The sequence below is a fragment of the Anabrus simplex genome, chromosome 1, assembly GCF_040414725.1.
Source record: "Anabrus simplex isolate iqAnaSimp1 chromosome 1, ASM4041472v1, whole genome shotgun sequence".
Lineage (NCBI taxonomy): Eukaryota > Metazoa > Arthropoda > Insecta > Orthoptera > Tettigoniidae > Anabrus > Anabrus simplex.
Window position 1 is genome coordinate 771,065,669 of NC_090265.1, and position 25,835 is coordinate 771,091,503.

General features: G+C 42.2%; 1 protein-coding gene across 3 annotated transcripts in view; it reads right to left on the minus strand.

Moving 5' to 3' along the window:
• The window catches only part of Gdap2 (ganglioside induced differentiation associated protein 2), a 1,140,014-nt gene that overhangs the window by 449,129 nt on the left and 665,050 nt on the right, over window positions 1-25,835 (minus strand). The window contains exons 1-2 of one of the 3 annotated variants that reach the window (XM_068225212.1): window positions 775-797; window positions 523-626 (exon numbers count right to left, since the gene is read on the minus strand). The exons of the other annotated variants lie outside the window; for them this stretch is intronic. The gene's annotated coding sequence lies outside the window, so the exon portion shown is untranslated. Of the gene's footprint in view, window positions 1-522; window positions 627-774; window positions 798-25,835 lie in introns of those variants that run through there. 3 annotated transcript variants of the gene reach the window in all.

Sequence of the window (25,835 nt, forward strand, 5' to 3'; positions counted from 1 at the left end):
TTTACGTTGTGTTTGCAAGAAATCTCCTCAATTAATTTAGTTTCATGTTTAAACTTTTGTTCAGGCCAACACTTATGATTTGAAGCAGCAGCTTTACCACTTTGTTCGCATGTGATTATTTTTAATACTTCTATTTACGTTCTTGTTTCAGGCACATATCTTAGTGTTTGTTAAAATGAGTTACTGTGGAATTGTAAAGTTTGAAATCATCTCATTTACCGTATACAATATTATTTTCAAATCTAAGTACTTCTCAGAAATACACATTTATAATAATGGCGCTAGGGGAGTATGATATTTGCAGAGCTTACAATGTGTGGGTGGGGGTGTGGGTGGCAGCAAGAAATATCTGGGAACCACCGGGCTAGACAGACGTGGGATTATTTCTGCCAAATCAGACGCGGCTAGCCTACGAACGTAATACAAATGCCGCAGAGTTCCACATGGACATACCACACTGTTTGTTAGACATGGACATTCACAAAACACTAGGAAGTGATGTATAATATCTGAGAGTGTTACCTTGGCACAGCGAATGATCAAATGCGTGCAGAGGAAGGAGACGACCTTCGACTTGGCACGTGAAATACTTCCGAGATTCGCAGAAGGCTCCAGTACCCACTGTACTGAGGGTCACAGACAACACACAGAGACACAGAACACTTCAAAACACTCACACTTCATAACACCACTACTTGACGAGAAATAATACCACGAGCTCGCACATTCTTATTTGTTTAATCTGAGAAAATTCTAGCGCATTTCTAAACTAACGATTCACACGAGCACGACACACGACACATCCTATCCCCACGCCGATCTCATCGCCACTGAGCAGTGCGCGCTGGCACTTGTTTTATTCAAGGCCCCGCGAGGTGGACCTACCTTTAGCTACTACCCGTCTCAAGAACATCACTCAGACAGGAAGTGAAGTGACCAATCCTGGAGATCTCACCGCGTAGTAAACAGCGACGAACGAGGCGGACGCCGAGTAGCGGCCCAATGAGATATTGACCTCATAGACGCTTAACGATTTTTCACGCGGTTTTTTGGTTAGCTTCGATTTTTGCGTTTTTAAAATTTTTAGCATCTTCTTTTTGGCTGACAGGTGGGTCATTCTAGAATTCATATACATAATTTTAGTCAGTCTGGGTACTATGTATATTACTTTGCAATCGGGAGAAGTCCTGGTGGCAATGCTTACAGTAGTATAACAAAAAAATTAAAAAACAAAAAACATGGTGCAACAGCCTCGAAGGGTCTTGGCCTATCAAGCAGCCGCTGCTCATCCCGAAGGCCTGCAGATTACGAGTTGTCGCGTGGTCAGCACGACGAATCCACACGGCCGTTATTCTTGACTCTCTAGACCGGGGCCGCTATCTCACCGTCAGATAGCTCTCAACTGTAATCACGTAGGCTGAATGGACCTTGAACCAGTCATCTGATCCAGGTAAAATCCCTGCCCTGGCCGGGAATCGAACCCGGAACCTCGGAGCAAGAGGGAGGCATGCTACGCCTACAGTAGTATAACGACAAATTAAAATCAAATCTTAAGGCGTATTACAAAGAACAAAAATACAACAAACAGTTCCATGAAAAACAAATGAAAATGAAATCCGCAGCTTGTTTCCAGTCATTCGATTGGGTCAAGAATGAAATGAACGAATGAGGACCCCACCTAGTGGCGAGGATAGGAATTGTGCCGACAATAATTAATGAAATGATATTGGAGAGTGTTACTGGAATGGAAGATGGCAGGGAAAACGGGAGTACCTGGAGGAAACCCTGTCCGACCTCTGCTTTGTCGAGCACAAATTTCACATGGAGTGACCGGAATTTGAACCACGGAGAGAGGCTTCATGAAAACCAAATACAGTACTGGAACAAATTATACCGAAAAAATAAAATTTCACGATGACAAAAGAGGAAACAAAAAGAAGTAGATTAAAGAAATGATCAGAAAATACCTGACAATTAAAACTGACATGCGAATAGTGTGACGTAATAATTAAAAGCGATCGCAAGGGAATTAACACGAAATTTTCGGAAAATAACTTGAAATATTCCCTTATATTCATTCTGACATCATCTGCTTACTAAAGTACTCAGAACAACTCACAAGTTGTTTTAAAGTAATTGAATGGTAGGTTTCGTAAAAACAATCAATGAATCAAGGTTCAATCCCCGATCGATCCCGGGTAGTAATTTTCACCTGAAAATCACGTGACGTCAGGAAGAGCATCTGGCTACAAACCTCCAGCTATAATAATAAATGCGGGTGGCTTCAGTGAGCCCAGAAATAGCTGGCATAAACTGAATAATTTTTACTTTAGCCCAGCTCCTCATCTGAATGGTCAGAGATGAGGCCAAAGGTTCAGACGTTCCTGGGTTCGATTCCTGGCCAGATCGGTTTGGTTATTTCCTCTGCATCGGGGACTGCGTATTTGTGTTTGTTTCCCTGCGACTAACCCTCCAAGTAGTGTTGGCGTCAAGAAGGACGCCCAGCCGTAAAACTAGGTTTAATCCACATGCAGACTAAAACGTCCGAAAGGTCGCAATGGGTGAAACGTGAAAGGCATCTGTGTTCTTTCTTACCCTCTTTTTGTAGTGAACCATAGCTTAGACTGTACTGCTGACATAGGCCCTGAGATGAGTCTGACTGCTTGTGTTAGGTTACGCCTCCCTTAATTGAACTACGGGAAGTAATTTTAAGGATGGCTGACTGTTGTCTGTGTAGCGGATCCCTGGATAGTGACAACCACTCAGCGGTCCTGGCTGGTACTTCAAAATTAATTTAAGTGAAAAAGTTAAAATACCGTAATACAAGAGTCCTGGTCGGATAATTACGTCACTAGAGGCTGATACCAGCCAATAGCCGTACAGAAAGCGCTCGCCACTGACCACAGGATCAGGAGATGCTGCCTTGTACTCTCTTTGCAACAAACTGTGGAGAGCAACTAAAGGGAAGAAAGTGTATTTCCGATTGTAGCTCATGAGCCGGCGCCACGGTGCCTGCATCTTACTTGAAGGCTCCCCCGATCGATTCCCGGACAGGCCACGGATTTTTACCTGGTTCCAGGTCCACTCGGCCTACGTGATGACAATTGAGGGAATGGCTGAAAGTGATATAGTGGTCCTGCTCTAGAAACGGCCGAGAGGATTCGTCGTGATGACCACGCGTCATCTCGTAACCTGCAGGCCTCCGGGACGAGCAGCGGTCGCTTGGTAGGCCAAGGCCTGTCAGGGCTGTAGTTCATCCTTCCATTCGGATTTTTTAAATTAACTTATTAAAATTTGTTAGTTATTTATACAGTTGGTTATCAATAGTAGCGTGTGGCTTATTTTAATATTTACAGTTTGCTTTACGTCGCACCGACACAGATAGGTCTTATGGCGACGATAGGATAGGAAAGCTGGAAGCAACCATGGCGATAATTAAGGTACACTTCTGCATTTGCCTCCTGTGAAAATTGTAAACCATGGAAAACCATCTTCAGGGCTATCGACAGTGGAGTTTGAACCCACTGTCTCCCGAATGCAAGCTGACAACTGCGTGACCGAAACCGCGTACACACTCACTCCGTAGGTTGCTTACTGTCCGTAAGATATGTTGTGGGTATAATTTTCTGTATTTAAAGGATTATGGAATATCAGTAAAATGTTGTGACTTGCCATAGCTGCGACCAGTATACCGGATGATTCAACAGCCCCTTAGTTTTTCGGAGATGGGCAATCCAAATAACGCGTGTAACCTAAAGATCATTATAATTTAGTTTTATGGACACTAAATAACTTGAAATTTCTCCTAATGGTCGACAAGGCTCTCCGCTACCTGTGTGCCATCACTGTAAATTGATCCATGGACCTAGCAAAGGAAAAAGTACTATACACAACTCCGCGTCAGATACTAAGGACCATTATGCAAACATGTGATTTATTGCGCCTTGAAATAAAACAGCGATGTGGAATGACTATGCTTAAATACTAAACCTTTAGCAGGTATCATGTATGTGGACTTCGTGGCCCGAATCGGTTAGAATGTGTGTGAGAATCGGAAGCGAAGTGGTTGGAATCCAGCGTAACGCACTTATTTTGAACGACAGAGTTGCTCCGGTTTAACGGGGATACAATAATAACCAATATTTTTCCTATTGGTCTTACGGGATGTGCTCTGATTTGGCGTATTTCCCTTAAGGATACTGTAGGTGGGGGAAGGATTGGGAAGGAAATCGGCTTTGGTCTTTTACCAAGCTACTGTACCGGCATTTTTCTGGTGGTGAAAATGGGAAACCGAGGAAAACAATTTTCAGGACGGCCAGCATGGGATTCACATCCACAACCTCCCGAGTCCAACGCACACAAATAATAATCCACACCTACGAGGTCACATCACAGCACTTATTCATTTCCTCGCGTTGTATTCCTATGAAGAGTACGTTGAGTTATTGCTAATTTAAGGAGAAAGTACGGTCGAATTAAAATGTATGCCACGTGCTCCGTAGTGGTAAAAACTTACTATAAAGCATTATTGAAGAATTTGACACGGATATTAACTTTCGATTTCGAACGGCCATACTTAAATAATAGTCTGTTAGCGCGGAGAATCCCCATTGGGTAAGACAGGGCCCATTTCAAGTGCAGTGGGAAGTAAATATCTGGCGAGGGATCTTGGGTGACTATCTCATCGGACCATATGTCTTCGAGGGGTATCTAACGGGAGCACGCTACCTTCATTTCTTCAGAATGAATTCCCACAGTTGCTGGAGAACGTGCAACTGCGCGAGCGATTACGGATATGGTTTCAACAGGATGGGGTTCTATCTCACGGATTATTAGTCGTCCAGAACATTCTTTATGCTTCATATTCAAATAATTGGATAGGGAGGGCCGGATCCGTTCATTGGCCCGCCAGATCACTTGACTTCTTCCTGTAGGGTCACTTAAAACAGGTAGAGTATGCACAACATCCTAGTCACCTTCGGCGACTGATCACCGAGGCATGTTACAATGTGAGAGAACGTCTTTAAAACGTCGTCTTGAAATCTGCATGAAGCAAGGTGGTCAACATTTCGAACACTTGTTACACTGAATATGCAGGCTACCCTTACAGACCATCATGTCGTAGCCCAACGTGGCTACGTAACATCGGATAAAAACCGGTCCTTTTTAGGACCAAATGAAAACTCACTCTTTAGAACAGAATGACATGGCCTTATTCCAGTCGCTGTAAACGGCGTTGATCGAAAAAAAGAAAGAAAAAAGAAGGTGCACCAGCTTGTGAATCGAACCTACTACCAGACAGCTTGACTGATACTGTAAAAATGATGCGTGATTTAGCCACCTTAGCTATCGCGAACCATAGTGCATAGCTAATACGTTGCAGTCCTATCCAAACGTAAGATTGTGTTATTCGCCGCTGTGATCGTTTTACACATTCATTACAGTTTAAATCATGGAAATAACACTGCCGCTAATGATTTCTACCATATTAGCGAGCATTATATAAACGGTATAGTTGTACTAAGGCTAGAAAGAACAGGTAGGCCTACTAATGATTTTCGGATGACTATGATATACGTGTTAGTAGGGTCACCTACCTCCGAAAATAATGTAAGGGGCTAGTGAACCACCCCGTATAACTCCTCAGTTTAATTCGTTTTTCGTAACTTTGATAATGGTAGATACGAATTTCGACTTGATATTTAACATAAGAAAACACCTCTATAACTAACTTAATATTTAAAAGTATTTTATTGCGAGAGGCTTCCGGCGGTACTTACACTCGTGCGTAAAATAAACTCTGTCGGAGAAAACTTGGGCTCCGCTGTGTATCCGAAGACCTATCTAAGTTGCTGAAACGTTAACATCCCGCCCTTCTTCTTGTTATGTATCCACACTATTATCGCTGTACACTTCCGTGGTGTAGTGGTTACTGTGAATAGCTATCACCCCGGAAGTCGGCCTGGGTTCGATTCCCCGCTCTGACACGAAATTTGAAAAATGGTACGAGGACTGGAACGGGGTCCACTCAGCCTCGGAAGGTCAAATGAGTAGAGGGCGTTCGATTCCCACCTCATCCATCCTTCAAGTGATTTTCAGTGGTTTCCCACTTTTCCTCTGGAAGAATGTAGGGATTGTCCCTAACTTAAGGCCACGGTCGCTTCCTTTCCTACCCCTTTCAATCTACCCATACCCCAACAAGGCCCTTGCTTAACATATCAGGTGAGGCCGCCTGGGCGAGGTACTTGTCCTCCACCATAGTTGAATTCTGTATTGAACATCTCACGCTATAGGACGCTGCCCTTGAGTCAGTAGAGGTGGGATCCCTCGCTGAGTCCGAGGGAAAAATAAACCCTGGAGGATAAACGGATTAAATAAATAAATAAATAAAATAAATAATCGCTGCAACAGGTTTCTAAGTATCGTCAGGTATCAGGTGCTCAAATCGCGCTTAGAGGTATGGCTTTGTAAGGAAACATATTTAAGATGGTAAAATTTAAGAATGTTGGAGATTCATTGTGCACCAGTAGCTTCTTCGCGGCTGTGTTTAAAAGTTGGATACGTGTTCGGATATCATTTCATATCTAAGACGTCTGGAGTAATAATTCCAAGGTGGTTTGAACGTGCCTAACTAGGAGCATCAGAATATCTATCATGCAAATCATAATGTTTTCGTTTCTTGTTATGTTTCGCAAAATTTAAATAATTGAAGCTTTTTCACCGTTTCATTGGTTTTCAGGCCGCAGACCACCATGTAAATCACACCATTAGTTAGAACTACGAAACGCCGGCCTCAGTGAATCAGACGGGTGATTCAAATTGCATGGTGGTCTCAAGAGCTTGGTAGTCATGTCAACCTCATTAGGGGAATCCAACACTGCTGTCTCGGTTAAAGATAAAGTTAAAGGCACGTACAGTAGGTATTGCAGACAATGGACTCGCAAATCTCTCTCTGTTTCTTTCTTTCTTTCTTTCTTTCTTTCTTTTTTAACCTGTTAACCCTCCAGGGTTGGTTTTTACCTCGGACTCAACGAGGGATCCCACCTCTACCGACTCATGGGCAGTGTCCTGGAGCGTGAGACTTTGAGTCGGGGGATAAGACTGGGAAGGAGGACCAGTACATCGCCCAGGCAGCCTCATCTGCTATGCTGAACAGGAGTGTTTTGAGGGGATGGGAAGATAAGAAGGGATAGATAAGGAAGAGGGAAGGAAGCGGTTGTGGCCTTAAGTTAGGTACCTTCATGGCATTCGCTTGGAGGAGAAGTGGGAAACCACAGAAAACCACTTCGAGGATGGCTGAGGAGGTCTGAGGCTGAGATGACCCCATTCCAGCGCTCGTACCACGTTTCAAACTTCGTGGCACAGCCGAGAATCGAACCCGGGCCTCCGGGGGTGGCAGCTAATCAGACTAACTACTACACCACAGTGGTTTCAGTGCTATGGACATATTACGTTCCCACTAACTTCTGTTTGACGGTTTTCGAAGAAAGCCAAAGTGCCAAAATTTTGTCCCGCAGGAGTTATTTTACGTACTAGTAAATCTACCGACATGAGGCTGACGTATCTGAGCACCTTCAAATACTACCGGACTGAGCCAGGATTGAACCTGCCAAGTTGGGGTCAGAAGGCCAGCGCCTCAACCTTCTGAGCCACTCAGCCGGACTAGGTATATTTATTCTGAGGTGCGGAGAATCAGTTTGGCGTCGTTAGAATCAGAGATAGCTATCCTTACTCCCAACAAGCCGATCATTCTGGGCTAAAACAGACATGAAGACAGAACCTCGACCTGCAGGAAACATTCAAACTCAGAGACTACTAGCAGATGACGTGGCTACTGCTGATCTCCACATCCACTTTATGTGTGAGAGTGGATTAATCAAGGATGTGTAAATTGCAATTGTTCTGTTACTCCTGTTGATTCGTTAGTGACTTCTATGGCTCAATGAAATAATGATTGTTTTATTTTTAATTCATTTCAAAAATGTCTTCGTTGAATAAATAATTTTGTTTTATTTTCAATTTCTTTTTCACTTAATTTGTTCAGAGAGGATGATTACCTACTTTTACTTACGCTTAAACCAAAAATCACCACCACCACCACTGGTCATTCGCTTTATGTGTGCGACGTGCACACATTAGACGTGTTCTGTTCCTCATGGACCTGACGTAGCCTCTCGATGAGTTTGTGTGCATTTTAGCTTAATGACATATTTATTATATTTTCACTTCATTTTCAAATTCGTTCGTTGAATAAATAATTTCAGTCTTGTATTTGTTTCCGGTTTGTTCGTTAGTAAAGGATGTTTGCCAATTTGCAGTTCCTATTCAAACAAATATCACCGCCACTTCTTCATTTCGGTGGGAAATTGAGAGAGTTGGTGATATGCGAAAATGGTGGAGTGGGGAATTTCTAACACGGGTAACAATTACAAGATTACTGCCAAGTTTGAAGCTGTATAGAGATGAACTCGGTGACAAGATCAACGTACAGAGTTCCTCGACGTAGAGTTTTGTAAGAGGAGACCTGTGATTTTATCTGCAGCATTCACCGCCGTTTGTGGCGAGTGAATTAGTATAATATAATTTTGTGTGGCTATTTCTAGCCGAATGCAGCCCTTGTAAGGCAGACCCTCCGATGAGGGTGGGCGGCATCTGCCGTGTGTAGGTAACTGCATGTTATTGTGGTGGAGGATAGTGTTATGTGTGGAGTTGCAGGGATGTTGGGGCAAGGCCAACTAGATAGACAGGCCATAAGGCTCCCCCTCCACTTCGGGCGCTACGTCACACAAGTCGCCAGCCGCTTCACTTCTCGCCAGTGACTTGTAGGCCTAGGCTGATCTGAACCTCGCAGCAGTGAAGCTATCGATGGTGTTGAATGATTTAAACGTGTGTGAACATTGTGAATTTTGGCCACATCGTGTTGTATACCTGGTTGTAGAATCAACTACAGTTCAAAACAGGCTAATATTTCAGTGTTTAAATTTCCTACTGACTTGTTTCAGAAACAAAAGTGGATCATAGCCATCCATCGAACCGAATTCGTCCCTTCAGCAAGCTCAGTTGTGTGCATAAAACACTTCGACGTTCGTAATTAGGGACGATTCTGTTAAAAGACCTGATGAGTCTATTTTAACTGTAAAACCTAACCATTTAAAACTCTCAAACGACGCTATTCCTAAGTTTGAAAATGTGCCTGCTTATCTGTCTAAACATCTTCCAACACCGAAAAAAAATCCTATTCAAAGACGAGAAGAAATTTGAAAACGGGAATAGGAAGGAAGGAAAGAAAGAAAGCCGAGGAAGAATATGACAGGATCAAGGACTTCGATGACGTTCAGGGTAATTTCAGTATTAAACGCAAATTAGATTTGGACAAAGTTTTCGTCAATTTAAACAGCCAAAGTCTCTGTATTTTCAAAATGTATATGACTGAGGAAAATATTCCGAAAATTGGTACTTCCTTAACATTAAGCGAGGCTCTTGATTTTAAAGCCATTAAACATGATATTTTCATGAGTGATAACCCTGATATACGTGCATTAGGTGACGGGGGCAAAATATTAAAATGGTCAAATTAGAAAAGTATTTGTAACTTCCAGTTTAGACCTGCTCGTAACTCAAAAGTGACTGTCCACGACCAAATAGAATCTGTGCACAAAATAATCGATGAAATTGAAAGTGAAGTTGATGAGTGTATCATTACTGATAAATTATAATTTTGTAAGGAACAGTTAAATATAGCCTTTGCAAAGAAAGTATCTTACTCCTATATACTAATAAAATGGTTCACTTCAATATTTTTTGCATTTCCTGGGGCGTAACAGAAGATAAGACAGACAACGTTTCTTACAATGCCTCACCCGGTTATTCACAGTCTTTTACTGCAAAACTAGGCACGGGAAATTCGGGTATTGATGATTCACATTGGAATTACTTGAAAAAGAAACTCAAATTGTTGAAGAAGCATGAAAGATTTTGTAACTTGTTGGATGAAGTCTACGTAAAACGTGAGCTGAACTAAAAAGGACGAAAGGTTTTATTTTTTGTTATTGTTTTTACTAGTGGCTTTACGTCGCACCGACACAGATAGGTCTTATGGCGACGATGTGCTAGGAAAGGCCTAACAGCTGGAAGGAAGCGGCCGTGGCCCTAATTAAGGTACAGCCCCAGCATTTGCCTGGTGTGAAAATGGGAAACTACGGGAAACCATCTTCAGGGCTGCCGACAGTGGGATTCGAACCCACTATCTCCCGATGCAAGTTCACAGCCGCAGGGCCAAATCGCCCGGTAGGAGGAAAGGTAGAGGAAGTTGCTTTTAGTAGTAAAAGCGGAGAAAATAACACTACATTAGCTACAACTGCACAAACTTTTATGTTGTCATCCAGTTAAAAAAAATAAAGACGTTGATTTGTTTCCATGTAAGAACCTAACGTGACATTTCTTAGAAGAACTAACTTTGCAAGTCATTAAAGTATTAACAGATAGGCCTATAGCGTATAAGGTAGCATGCATAATTTCTAATAGTAACAGTGTTAGTAGGAAAATGATTGAAAAGCTGTGCAAAAGCAATTTAAAAAACACTTTTCAAAACCCATTTGACGAAACACACAAAAAAAAAATAATAGTTTGATACTGGTCATTTATTTAAAAACTTAATGACTGGCTTAATCAAGCTGACAACTTATCCTGACTTTGACAACCCTGAGTCAGACAAAAAAATGTCTATCTGAGTCTATCTAGTGCGGCCTTGGCTTGCTCCTGCCCTGGACCAAAAGGTGTTGTACCAGACTCTTTTAGAGCTACAAAACGTAAACCTGTATACTGTACTAATGTTTTTACATAAGGATTCTAGGAGAAAAATTCTGATTTCGCTTCTCAATAATGTTCTGGAAAACGAAAACGTCATATTTAAAACATGCAGAGATTAAAGTTTTAAACATTTCCTTGACAAATGCATATACATCTTTTGTAATATATTATTGAATAACAATAGAAAAGTTACCGTAGACAAACTCATGGCTAAGAAGAAGAAATACTCAGGAAAATAAAAAATGTATAAACTGAAACCTTAGGAATTGTTAGGTAAGTTTTAAGTTGCAGCTTCATTTCTAAGAAAGGTTACTGACTATTGTTGTGAATTGCCATCATGTATTTTCCTAGTAACATTACAACTATTGTAACCGTCCAGGCTTCTCCAGCCCTACTAATTTAACATAATATCATTTTACGCGATATCATTTGATATCAAGTTTATTTTCAGTAAATATTCTGGACGAAGAACTATGTTTAGTTCTCAAGTCCATGGAATTTGGTACAAGTCTGTACCGTATAAATAGTATTTCTACTAATATGGAAAAATTCATATCTCTGAATTTTCTCCTCATACGATCAACGCTGATCAGTTATTACAAGTATAGGGCCAATGTCTAATTTAAAGACTAGGCAAGTAGGGAGTGCTAGTCCAGATAGCCCGTACCACATCAGAGAAGGAAGGAAGGATGCCCATGGAGCAAATTCTACATCGAGAAGAAGAGAACGAGTAACCACGGAAACCAGATGACTTCAACGGAAGCTGCAATTGGTGAGCTTCAATTAGATGAAGCAAGCAATAGTAAATTCAGTAAAGTAAATTATAAATTCCTCCACGCTTTAGGGAAACTTTTCCGATTCATCTCATTTTTTATAATAAATTCATTTGTATTTTATATTGCGTTAATTTTCTTTCTTAAGCGATACTTAATGGTTAATTATTTAAAATCCTACCCCTGTGATTTAAGTATAAGTCTCTATGCTAGTAAATATACATTTTGGTTTACAGTTTTGTTTAAAACTGTAATCCTGGCGCCCAAACATCACAAATAGTTTATTTGATATTCATGTGTCCCAAGATAATAACTTTCATCTCCCCAAGTGTTTTGATGAGGGTTCGAACAGTTACATTATTTGTATACGTATTGTGAGTTCTAATATTTTACATGATACCGTGTTCAGTTACAAGAGACATATGTCAGCACAATTTTACGTAAAGAAATGTACATATACTGCCCAGCCAGTTTTCTCCCCGCATAAAACTCGTGTAGTATATAAGCCTAAGTAAAGCCACAATTGAAGGAGTGTTCAATTATATCGTTAAGGTTGAATAAATTAACAATATCGTGGTGAAAGTGAGAGCGGGCCCTACATTACCACGCTGAACGCCAGCCACTCTCGTGACGTCACGGTCCGAGCCTTGTGGCCTGTCTATCTAGTGCGGCCTTGGTTGGGGACAGCACAAACACCCAGCCCCCGGGCCATTGGAATTAACCAATGAAGGTTAAAGTCCCCGACCCGGCCGGGAATCGAACCCGGGACCCTCTGATCCGAAGGCCAGTACGCTGACCATTCAGCCAACGAGTCGGACAATTAGAAGTTTTACATCCGATGATCTGGGAGGATTCAGACAGAGGAGTTCAGAAAGTCAAAAAAGAAAGGAAGACTGTTTACATACATACATACATACATACATACATATTCATTATAGACTGTTATGCCTTTCAGCGTTAAGTCTGCAAGAGTCTGTCAATTTACTAAACTCTGCCAAAATCCTTTATTTGTAAGTAGTTGTGTGGTTTCGTTTATTCCTATAACTCTTATCTTTAAATCGTTAGAAACTGAGTCTAACAACCCCCTGTTGGTTGGGGCGGTATAATAACACCCACGGTATCCCCTACCTGTCGTTAGAGGCGACTAAAAGGACCCCAAGGGCTCTCAACATGGGAGCGTAGGTTGGTGATCACGGGGACCTTATCTGAGTCCTAGCATTGCTTCCACTTACTTGTGCCAGGCTCCTCACTTTGATCTATTCTATCCGACCTCCCTTGGTCAACGCTTGTTCTTTTCCGACCCCGACGGTATTAGAACATTCAAGGCCTAGGGAGTCTTTCATTTCCACACCCTTAATTGCCCTTATCTTTCTTTGTCCTCCGATACCTTCATTTTTCGAAGTGTCGGATCTTGGTCTCCCCCTACTACTCTTACACTCCATGACCGAGTCCATTATTCTCCTAGGTAACTTATCCCCCTCCATTCGCCTCACATGACTCCACCGCCGAAGTGGGTTAATGCGTACGGCTTCATCATTCGAGTTCATTCCTAACTTAGCCTTTATATCCTCATTCCGAGTACTCTTCTGCCACTGTTCCCACGTGCTTGTAACGCCGATCATACTTTCATGTCTCTTACTTCTAACTTATGAATAAGATATCCACCTAGCTTTCATTCCCTAAAGTAAAGTTGGTCTGAAAACAGATCTATGGAAAGTTTCGTCTGTGTGCTGACTTCCTTCTTACAGAATACTGTTGACTGCAACTGTGAGTTCACTGCATTAGCTTTCCTACACCTTGATTCAGTCCCCTGCCGTGTTAACGAAACCTCATATTCTTACGTCACTACCTAAATTAAATCAGTATACTGGTGTTAATTGGACTCGGGCTAGCAACACAGCGATTGCTTTACAAGAGAGCAAACTTTAAGGTACCATGTTGTTAAGACGTACTTGTGCCCGCTGGAAAATTGGAACCAGCTCTTTAACAGCGGACGAACTGTATCATGTATCCTCAGCTATTTCCGGCGGTGTAAAACCATTTGTAGACTAGTATTACCTCGAAAAACCTCAAGAGAGAGGGAACGGGTTGAGAGAATCCTTATCAAAAGGTTGTGTGGAGTACGCCCTAATTAACAGTCCTCCTACTGCATGGACGTTGGAAAACCCTGACAGGCTGCTGATAATTTTACAGTGGTCGCAAATGGGACACGAACTGGTCTTTCTTCACATTCTTGTTTACCACTGTAATGGGAGTGATCGCAAATGGGACAATTTTTGCTGTGATCGCAAATAGAACACAACCTTTCCGGCTGGAATTCCTTTGAGGAATCGCAGGCCTATATAGGGCTCGCTTGTTCGAAGGTTGAGAAGTCAGACACTGAGACCTGAAATCTATCTCCTGTTATAAATTACTCAAATAGCGAACATATTTGTTACCGTGTTTTGGTGGTAGTTATGCATGAAAGAAGGTGCTGGGTGGTGAATAGGTCTCAAGCTACTAAAGTGAAATTAATTTTAAAATTTAACAAGGTTATATTTTCTTTTCAAAATTAGGTAACAACAAATAGAACAGGAACTTAGTAGCCGAAACACGATTGAAAAATACATTTACATAGGTACCCCATTTGGGGCTTCAAAAGTCAGAAACATAATTCTTGAGCAAAGAGCCCAACCTTACAATGAACACCATACAACAAAGGGGCCGAAAACCCCCAAACATGCCAGAAACATTTGCTTCCAATTACACCTAAAAGCCTCCTTGAGGCAGAGACACAATTTTCAATAAAGGGCAACTTCCCCTTAAAATACAAGCCTATCATAGGCCACTCCGAACTCCACCTTTAAGCTGTCCTCAAAGGCCATATACACAGGGGTAAAATACCCAACCTACTGAGGTCTGTTAAATGACAAGAAAGTTAATACATGACCTCTAAAATACAATTTGAGAGGAGGCGAATTTGCACTCCTAATACACTTTGCTTAAGACCTACTTGGCACTAGGCCATTAATACAAGGGCTAATCCCATACTACAGAGGTGACTTAATAACAATTTATATTACATTACGGAAGAATTGGTTGAGAAAAATAAGTTCACCTCAAGACGATGTGAGTGGGAGCTCGAGAGGGTTAAGCACTCTCTATCCCGATATGTCGTTTGAAAGATAGAATAGATACCAGTAGTTTTTACATTTTAAAGGAAAGTTACATGGTGGAAGGCCTAGAACCCGCCCCGAGAGTTAAACTGCTGATCTAGCAACGAAAGAAGTTATTAATTGGCCATTACCTTGTGTTGAACGGCTGGAGAAGAAAGAGGCGCTTCCCGCCCCCTGCTGTGTACCTTACGCACTGAAAGATGGAACAGAAGTGGCCCGGAGACCCGAAAATCAGCAGTTTATATCCTCTCGCGTAAGGTTCTAGGCGTTAGGGGAAAGAAAACACCCTCCCACAAACTCTTTATTGGGTAGGACCCCGCAACAGATTCAAGTTGGGGGAAGATACACCAGATTGGTCAGAAATTAATAGAAGAAATTCGGGATTGGATACATTCATAACAAGGGGAAGAAAGGGGTAAATATTGCCAACTTAAACAATGACAGAAAGAAATTTAACAAAGAACAATCTCTTGAAATTAAATTTTCTCCAAAAAAATAGTTCTTTGACTCCGCACTAGGTTGCACTATTGTAGATCTTCAGTAGTGTCCTCTAGAAGAGAAAGTTCACACTTCTTACTTCAAGCGAAACAAAAACACATCAAAAGTGACACAGTTCTAAAACTCCAAAATTTACAGGTAGTGACATCTTCTGAGAAGGTAGAAAATTAATACCGTCAATAAAGTTCAGACTTCCTCCAGCAGAGGAGTTTTAACTGGCGCGCATTTAAATTAGCGGCGTGGAGGTGTACCACCCGGTACAGACCTCCCCCCCCCCAAAAGTTCCTCCAAGGGGTAACACAGAAGAACATAAACTTTTGTTTGAAAATAAGGTCCAAGTTTTGATGTTGATATTAAAATAAATTGCAGAAGTATTTGAGAAATTTCTTAATTGGGTTTGATTCAGTTCCAAAATTTTGTTGTAATTGGTAACGTAAAGTATTTATGTTTGTAGAAGGCGAATTTCTGAAGATAATCTTTTAAAAGGCGATGAAAAATTTTGCAATGTCCACCAAATTTGTTGTTGAATTCCCAAGTGTAGTCATCTCTTATAGTGACTGTCCATGTAGTTGATGTAGGCTAAGTTGGATGGCCAGACCGGCCGTTGCAGCTTGCGTCCAAAGGGAACCGCTCGGACCCCTCAAGTACCCTGAGATACCGCTCGCCCGCACTATGAGGGGAGCAGAGGTGTTGAAGCACGCCGCGCCCGCGGTGAACATATACAGGCTGCGGGCAAGTAGCAGGTCGTGCGCCGCACATCAGCCTTGGCCGGGAGGAGAGCTCCGGCTCGCCGTGCACATGTCGTCCTCGCTGGGGCCGAGGGGGCCCGTCCTCGAACCCAGCCGCGGGACAGCGCCGCGCGGCGGCGGGGGCACTGAAACATTAAAGCTAGGCGGCAGAATTGTGTTGGACTATCATCTTCTTTGAGGGTACAGGCTTGTGGAGAGGTTGAGGGGCCAGCGGCGTGCAAATATCCATGGCATAAGTTAAGCCACTGTGTAAGGTGGAGCAGGAGACGGGAGCGTGGTAATGGCCGTGGCAAGGACAGGATGGCAGTTTAACGGATCGGGGCAGGTTTTACAAAAGGCTTACATCTAAAACCAAAATATTACAGAATATTACAGAAGGGGCAGAATGCCTTAAAAGCGAAACTCAAAAAAAAAAAAATATAACCTTCATATCCTTTCAAAATAATATGAAGCAAGTTAACACAGAAATTACACCGGTTTCACCTGGGACAGGTGAACCCTAAATATCCTCTCGGTGGCTGGATTGCTTAATAACAACGTAACCGGGGTGAGGAAATCGAGAATAACACATGGCCCATGGAATCTGGGGGCAAGCTTGCCCGCGGGAACAAAATTTTTGACCATTACTTGGTCACCTACCTTTAAAGGGGTGGGTCTCCGTCCACGATCATACCTTTCCCTAACCTTTTCATGAGATACTTTAAGATTAGCTTTAGCCTTCTTCCAAAGATCTTTAATGTTGTCCGGATCTATTGTCTCGGGCAGAATGTCACTCAGAGACCAGAGGTTAGAGAGCGGCGTGTTGGGAACAAACTTAAACATCAAAGAAGCTGGAGTAAACTTGTGAGATTCATGAACCGCCGAATTCAAAGCAAAAGCTATCCAATGCAGGGACGTGTCCCACCTGGAATGATCTTCATGATGATAGGCAATAAGTGCGGACCTGAGATTACGGTTAACCCGTTCAGCCAGGGATGGTTGAGGGTAATAAGCAGAAGTAGTTACATGAGAGATGGACAAGTCAAAACAGGATTTACGAAAAAGATTAGATGTAAAAGCCTTAGCATTATCAGATACAATATATTGGCACGGACCAAAAGAAGCAAAAATAGAATTTAAGCAAGTAATTGTAGACTGAGCGGTAGCCAGCTTAGTCGGAAATAACCACGAAAATATTGTAAAACCATCTACGCATACAAAGATGAACTTGTTGGCATTCCCCTTTGACTGGGGGAAGGGTCCTACATAATCAATATACAGGCGTTCCATGGGGCGCGACGCTTGCTGAGAAGACAAGAGGCCTACCTTAGTGGACATGGTGGGTTTACTGAGCAAACAAGATTTACAAGCTTTTACAAGTTCACGAATTTCGCCGTCCATACCTTTCCAGATGAACATTTCACGAATCTTTTCACGGGTTTTAAAGATTCCAAGATGCCCTCCTAATGGGGTCTCATGATAATACTTGAAGATCATAGGTACAAGAACCGCTGGAACAACAACTTTCATCAACTTATCATGCCTCGAAGGGCAACATAGAACACCATTCCTCAGAACATAAGGGACAGCATGTTCCCCAGAAGAAAGGGTTTCCATTATCGGAGCCAGCGTCGGATCTTCACGTTGGTATTTCTCAATATCCCTAAAAAGCATGGGAGCATCTGTTAAGATGGCATTAACACCAGATAGTATGGACTCGGAAGGTGATGAACTGTCGACCGGTTCGTGGGTCTCGACGTCGTTATGAAACATACGGCTGAGTCCATCAGCAACAACATTTTCGGTACCTCTGATATGTCTAACATCAAACTGGAAGGCGGAAATACGAATAGCCCAGCGGGCTATACGACCAGTACGACGCGGCCTACCTAAGACCCAGCTTAAGGCTTGATTATCTGTCTCCAGGTCGAATTTGACGTGTTCCAGATAGAGACGGAACTTTTCTAAGGCGAATAAGACTGCCAAACCTTCAAGCTCATATATGGAGTACTTTGCTTCTTGAGCCGAGAGAGTCCTAGAGCATAGGCGATGGGGCGCCTCCCTAGTTCAGTCTCTTGAAGAAGGACTGCAGCTACAGCTGACGATGACGCGTCCGTTTGGACGATGAATTTCTTTGAGAAATCAGGCATAGCAAGTACAGGGGCATTACAGAGAGCTAATTTCAGATCTTCAAAAGCGGCTTGTTGAGAAGGTCCCCACTCGAATTTGATGCCTTTCCTACGAAGAAGGTTTAAGGGCGCCGCTCTATTAGCAAAGTTAGGAATGAACTTTCTGAAGAAATTCACCATACCAATGAACCTGGCGATACCTTTAATGTCCTTGGGAGGTTTAAAATCACGGATGGCCTGTGTTCTAGAATGATCGACTGCTACACCATCGGGTGACACAATATGCCCTAGGAATGACATAGAGGGCTTAGCAAAGGCAACCTTGGACAACTTAACAGTTAACCCAGCCTTACGAAGGCGATCGAGAACTTCTCGCAGATGATCTAGATGTTCTTCAAAAGTCTCTGAAAATACGACGACATCATCTAAATAGTGATATAAGTACTCGAATTTGATGTCGGAGAAGACCCTATCTAGTAGCCTAGTGAGCACAGCTGCTCCCGTAGGGAGCCCGAAAGGCACGCGGTTGTATTCATATAAATTCCAGTCCGTGGCAAACGCTGTAAGGTGTTTAGACTCTTCGGCAAGGGGAATTTGATTATAGGCCTGATTTAAGTCCAAGATGGTGAAGAACTTGGCCTTACGAAACCATGAAAAACAAGAATGAAGGTCAGGAAGGGGCACAGATTGCAACACCACCTTCCGATTGAGAGCCCTGTAATCAATGACAGGCCTGAAGCCTCCTTGGGGTTTCGGGACTAGAAAAATAGGCGATGAATACGCCGACTTAGAGGGCCTAATAATACCATCCTTCAACATCTGATCGATAATTTCTTTCAGAGCCTTCATTTTAGGTGGAGATAGCCTATAAGGTGGAAAACGGACAGGAATCGAATCCGTGACCTCAATTTTGTATTCAATAAGGTCAGTAACACCAAGAGTATCAGAGAACACCTCGGGAAACGACTGACACAGTTTGCGAATACTATCAGCCTGCTCCTCAGGTAGATGTCTAAGGTCTAACAACATCTCATCCTGGGTAGGCGAAATAGAAGAACATGACACAGAATTACACTTTAATAGTGGTATTTTACAACTAGAAGCAAATTTGAATGTGAACGACCTAGACTGGAGATCGAGCACAAGACCAGTGTGAGAAATAAAGTCAGCTCCCAATATAATGGGGCAAGACAATTGCTTGGCCACAAACAATTTAATTTTCCATGTAAACTTAAAAATACGAATCTTGACCAGTAAGGAACCTAGAATTTCTAATGGAGATGAATTAGCCGAAACGTATTGAACAGGAAAAGAGACATAGTCAGGAAGTTTACAAACCGATTTCAATTTAGAATACCATTCAGCCGAAATAATCGAACAAACACTGCCTGAATCTAAGAGAGCTGTTATAGGCTCGTTATTTAACTCAATCTTAAGAAAAGGAACAGGTGCGGGGGAATTCGCCGCAATCCTAAGACATTCTTTAGGGCATTCAAAAGATGAATTTGAAGGCTGATCGTTCTCTGCATTTACAACCTGTTTACTAGGGGCTGAGTCTCGGGAAGATGGATTAGTCGACTCAGCCGAAGCCACTAGTCACTTTTTATTATTGGCATAGGTGGAATTTGCACCAGAAGTTGAGCAGGAGGGGGTGCTATTTGAGTTGGGACAATTCTTGGCAATATGTGAGAAAGCCCCACATTTAAAACAGCCTTGTGATGACCCGGCTCCATTCCTTGTCCCACTTGACTTGATCAGCGGACACTTGTTGCGCAGATGGTCAGGCGACCCGCAAGCATAACATTTACGGGGATTGACTGGTCGGCGAGGTGGAGGCCGAGTGTTACTAAAGGAAGGCGGGGGTTCTTTCGCGACACGCAAAGAATCGGCGTATCTAACTCCTTCCGCTGAGACGGCCAATGCTTCAAGTTCAGAGAAGGTTTGCGGGCACGCCGCGAAACACAAATATGACCTATAGGGAGGTGAAATTCCCTCTACAATAGCCTGTACAATCTGATCTTCAGGAAAATGAAGGGCAAACACCCTAGTATAAAACTTAATGTCCTGTATGAAATCAGCCAAGTTTTCATCCAAGCGCTCTACACGATAATAGTACTTCTGAATAAGGGAGGACCTGGCCCTAGCCGGGATGAAGTTAGCTAGCAAATGGGCATGGAAATCCTCAATAGATGATTGCTCGGCAATGGCTCTAACTATTTTGTCAGAGAGAATACCAATAGCATACGGATAGATAATTTGCAAGATTTGACATGGAGAAAGAGAAAAAACAAGGGCATGATCCTGAAATTCCACTAGAAATCTTAAAAATGAAATTACGTCACTGGTGGTATTAACGGAAAACTTAGATATACCTCTGAGCAACATTGCCAATGGATGAGGCAAGCTACTAAACCCGGGTGACATAGTAGGTAAAGGTTTCAATGGCAAAGAAGTTAATTCAGAACGGATGTTACTCAGCGATGCACGGCGTTCAGACTCGTTGTCCAATAGGGCAGAGATAGTTTGAGCAGCGATGGTTTTCCTATTTACTTCTCCCTTGGGAGGCGCTTCCTCACTACCAGTATTCACTATGGTGGGTTGATCAGATTTGGGAGGAACTTCCCCAGTTAACAATTGAGTGACCTTACTAGATAATTCGGAAATATTTTCCAGGAGCGTACTAGCTTCCTTCCTCTGAACGTCATTCAGTTTTAGAGACAACAGATCGTTAACCCTATTCGAAAAATGATATAGCCTGCCTTGCACACGCTTAATTTGATTCGGAGACGGATCATTTTCATCAAAAAAACTAACTACAGAAGCTAGCCCAGTAACATTCTCCGTGATCGTGGAAAGAGAATCGTCAATTTCTTTCTCTCCCAAATTGGGGATGGAAATGGGCAAATCCAGGGACTCTCTAAGCTTGTTAGTGTCTACTGCAACCGTGCCTCCAGATTGCACATTTCTGATAGTTAATTCATAGATCAACTCCTCCTTGCGCAAATAATTAAGATGGAGAACATCGCGAGGGCCGGGCATGGTGACAGAACAATTTTGAAAAAGTCAAAAAATTCCAGCAGCTGAGAAAATGGTTAGAGTTCGGATCAAAACAATGTCTAGCCGTCAAAAGGGGCTAAATTGAGACCCATTCAACCACGCTCTGCTACCACTTGTTACCGTGTTTTGGTGGTAGTTATGCATGAAAGAAGGTGCTGGGTGGTGAATAGGTCTCAAGCTACTAAAGTGAAATTAATTTTAAAATTTAACAAGGTTATATTTTCTTTTCAAAATTAGGTAACAACAAATAGAACAGGAACTTAGTAGCCGAAACACGATTGAAAAATACATTTACATAGGTACCCCATTTGGGGCTTCAAAAGTCAGAAACATAATTCTTGAGCAAAGAGCCCAACCTTACAATGAACACCATACAACAAAGGGGCCGAAAACCCCCAAACATGCCAGAAACATTTGCTTCCAATTACACCTAAAAGCCTCCTTGAGGCAGAGACACAATTTTCAATAAAGGGCAACTTCCCCTTAAAATACAAGCCTATCATAGGCCACTCCGAACTCCACCTTTAAGCTGTCCTCAAAGGCCATGTACACAGGGGTAAAATACCCAACCTACTGAGGTCTGTTAAATGACAAGAAAGTTAATACATGACCTCTAAAATACAATTTGAGAGGAGGCGAATTTGCACTCCTAATACACTTTGCTTAAGACCTACTTGGCACTAGGCCATTAATACAAGGGCTAATCCCATACTACAGAGGTGACTTAATAACAATTTATATTACATTACGGAAGAATTGGTTGAGAAAAATAAGTTCACCTCAAGACGATGTGAGTGGGAGCTCGAGAGGGTTAAGCACTCTCTATCCCGATATGTCGTTTGAAAGATAGAATAGATACCAGTAGTTTTTACATTTTAAAGGAAAGTTACATGGTGGAAGGCTTAGAACCCGCCCCGAGAGTTAAACTGCTGATCTAGCAACGAAAGAAGTTATTAATTGGCCATTACCTTGTGTTGAACGGCTGGAGAAGAAAGAGGCGCTTCCCGCCCCCTGCTGTGTACCTTACGCACTGAAAGATGGAACAGAAGTGGCCCGGAGACCCGAAAATCAGCAGTTTATATCCTCTCGCGGAAGGTTCTAGGCGTTAGGGGAAAGAAAACACCCTCCCACAAACTCTTTATTGGGTAGGACCCCGCAACAGATTCAAGTTGGGGGAAGATACACCAGATTGGTCAGAAATTAATAGAAGAAATTCGGGATTGGATACATTCATAACAAGGGGAAGAAAGGGGTAAATATTGCCAACTTAAACAATGACAGAAAGAAATTTAACAAAGAACAAACTCTTGAAATTAAATTTTCTCCAAAAAAACAGTTCTTTGACTCCGCACTAGGTTGCACTATTGTAGATCTTCAGTAGTGTCCTCTAGAAGAGAAAGTTCACACTTCTTACTTCAAGCGAAACAAAAACACATCAAAAGTGACACAGTTCTAAAACTCCAAAATTTACAGGTAGTGACATCTTCTGAGAAGGTAGAAAATTAATACCGTCAATAAAGTTCAGACTTCCTCCAGCAGAGGAGTTTTAACTGGCGCGCATTTAAATTAGCGGCGTGGAGGTGTACCACCCGGTACAATATTCAAACACGATTTACAGTTTATTCTCAGACAAACCGATGGTTCTCACCCTCTACAACTTTACATAATAAGTTGTACAGATTCCAACCAAATACAACCTTCTACCTACCTTGACGAAGGGTCCAGTTGAGATTACATTACGGTACAGTGGAAAGCCTAAAGATTGCTCCCTAAGCAAACATGACAGATCTGACTAAGGCACATCGTCGCTATCAACGTGACTAGTTTCTTGTCATCAAAACAATGCAAATAGCACCAGTAGAGATTTCATTATTCGAGTACGTTATTAATGAAACTTAACATGTAGTAGTGTATGGATACTTCATTTTCACGCAAGACTGTACTAGAAATTAATTTCGAACGTATTAGACAGTGTTCAGGACATAACACTTCCATCTCCTTATTCCGGATTACCTCAAACCAAGGAGAGAGCATTCGTCTACAGCAATGCATTTTTTGATATACAAATTGGATTTTCCTTGTTACAACTATTTGTCTCTTAACACATTAAAAGTACATTATTTTGGAATTTAAAAAATTGTGAAGAAGGGGAAATGTGAATAAAATCAAGGAAAAATACTAGAAAACTTCTTAATTTTTTTCGTGATATTTTTATTCATTTCTAAAACGTGCCAAGAGGCTACAGTGTGCACTGAGCTATATTAAAATGATTGCATATGCAGTTTAAATTAGAAATAAAAAGGACCTAGTGTTTACACTGCACTATGTCTTCTGGTATGGGCTAGAGTAATTTTGTTACTTTCATTGATCTGTCTCTGTCTTATACTTGGCTTTGACAATATGGAAGTGACTGAGGTATGAGCGATGCTAGTAATGCCGATTCTTATGCAGCCAGTCCCTGCTATGAATGGTGTGAAAATGTTGCTCATAGGGTCGGTTGGTGCATGCATTTCAGTGAGCTTGGCAGACTGATATGTAATATCAACTTCTGGCTTGGTGAGGAAAGCAACGGGAAACTACCTGACTCCTCATTTCCCTAGTACGCCTCTTCAGTGATGCCTAGGCCATCCATGACAGCTGATGGCAGAGCTGTTGAGGATCCAACCATCCTTAGGGCTGAAGACTAAACAATGGTGTTCCGTTTCCCTTACACTTCTCAGAGCAAGTATACCTTTTCCTGACAGATATGACATAACGTGAATCGAGGCACAAAAGTCGTTAAAAAAGTAAACTCGAGTCCTCATCCCGAGGTGGTGCACCTCTTTTCAGGCAGACTCGCAATGGAGGTGAGCTGAATGTACCATTTTAACCACATACCAGCCCTCCTGCCACTTTTGACTTTCTGGCAGTACTGAGAATCGAACTCGGGCTTTCGAGGACGGTAGCTAATAACACTAACCGTTACGCTGCGGAGACGAACACAAAAGTCATTGAAATAAACCTTATGCTACTTGTTTGTTCTTGTCAACCTAAATGTTGTCACTGGCATAAATAAAATAACACTTCTTTACAATATTTCGAAATAGTGTGATGTGCAATATGGAGAACTGACATATATCTTGCCCGAGTGCAGTAAGGCCACCTTATCCCATGATGGCATGTGCAGTCTTTTCCATGCAGTTGGTGCAGCCGAATGTCTACGTATGTATTGTAGGGTTAAATATTACACTTAAAACTGGTTCTAACCGCATTGTCGGCAGCTCTGAAGATGGTTTTCTGTGGTTTCCCATTCTCACACCAGATAAATTCTGGGGCTGTACCTTAATTAAGGCCACGGCCACTTCCTTCCCACTCCTAGCCCTTTCCTCTCCCATCGTCGCCGTAAGACCTATCTGTGTCGGTATGACGGAAGGCACTGACAAATAAAATACTTAAAACTAATAGTATTTATATTCATTCTACAAATTACCGCACTTGTCCTAGATGTTATACAAGCATTAGTTTCGTTACTGCTTATATTATTTCCTCGTATTGTTCTTGCCACATACTCAGAGAGAAATGTAGGCCTTCTTCCCGGTGCAATCCACTTTATATTTAATAATTTTACAATTACAAGGCCTTACTTTACTTTTTCTGTCTTTGTTTTATGTACTTCGAATATTTAGGAAAAGAAAAAATACAAAAATTACAATTTAAAATTACTGAAGAGGAGTGGTGGAAGGAGAGGCAAATGTGGAGAAGTTCCATCAACACCTTGAACTGGCAGGAGCTGGACAAGGGGAAATGAAAATGGTGATAACGATGATGATGATGATGATGATGATGATGATCATGATGATGATGATGATGATGATGATGATGATGATGAACTACCCAGAAGCCTCCGTGGCTGAGACGGCAGCACGCCAGACTTACCGCTGGGTTCCGTGGTTCAAATCCCGGTCATTCCATGTGAGATTTGTGGTAGACAGAGCGCAGGCGGAAGAGGTTTTTCTCCGGGTCCTACGTTTTTCCCGGTCATTTTTCATTCTAGCAACATTCTCCAATATCATTTCGTCTTTCCTCTGAGGAGTGAGACAGGCTTCGGCAAGTGGTACAGTTACTATCCTCGCCGCTAGATGGGAGCTGCATTCATTCTATTCCTGACCCGGTCAAATGACTGGAAACAGGCTGAGAATTTTCATTCAGTATCCAGACATTTAGCCTACGTGAGTGTGTCTCCCTACATACTGTCAATAGATGTTTCGCTACAGAATAATTGATTATTTCCGTCATGCTTCTCCGAGAGGATTCGTCGTGCTGACCATATGACACCTCGTAATCTGCAGGCCTTCGGGCTGAGCGATGGTCGCCCTTCAAGGGCTGTAGTGCCATGGGGTTTGGTTTGGTTTTCTCCCTTAGACGCTTATTGTTGAATGAACCCATTAGCCACAAAACTTCTCTATTCGTAACCCTTTCTATTTTTATTGACAACTTATGGTTAATTTCGCAGAATAATGTTCTTTTAGGCTCACAAACTGTCTCAGTATCTTTCATTCGAATAGTCACTTTTTACTCAGATTCTTATCTTCGTTGTAGATCTGTTTATCTTAACAGTGTCCCATACCTACTTTATCTAGCATACTTTTTACTTTCGTCAGCCTAATCATCGTGTAATCTGATGTTGCTAAGCTAAATTCAATATTT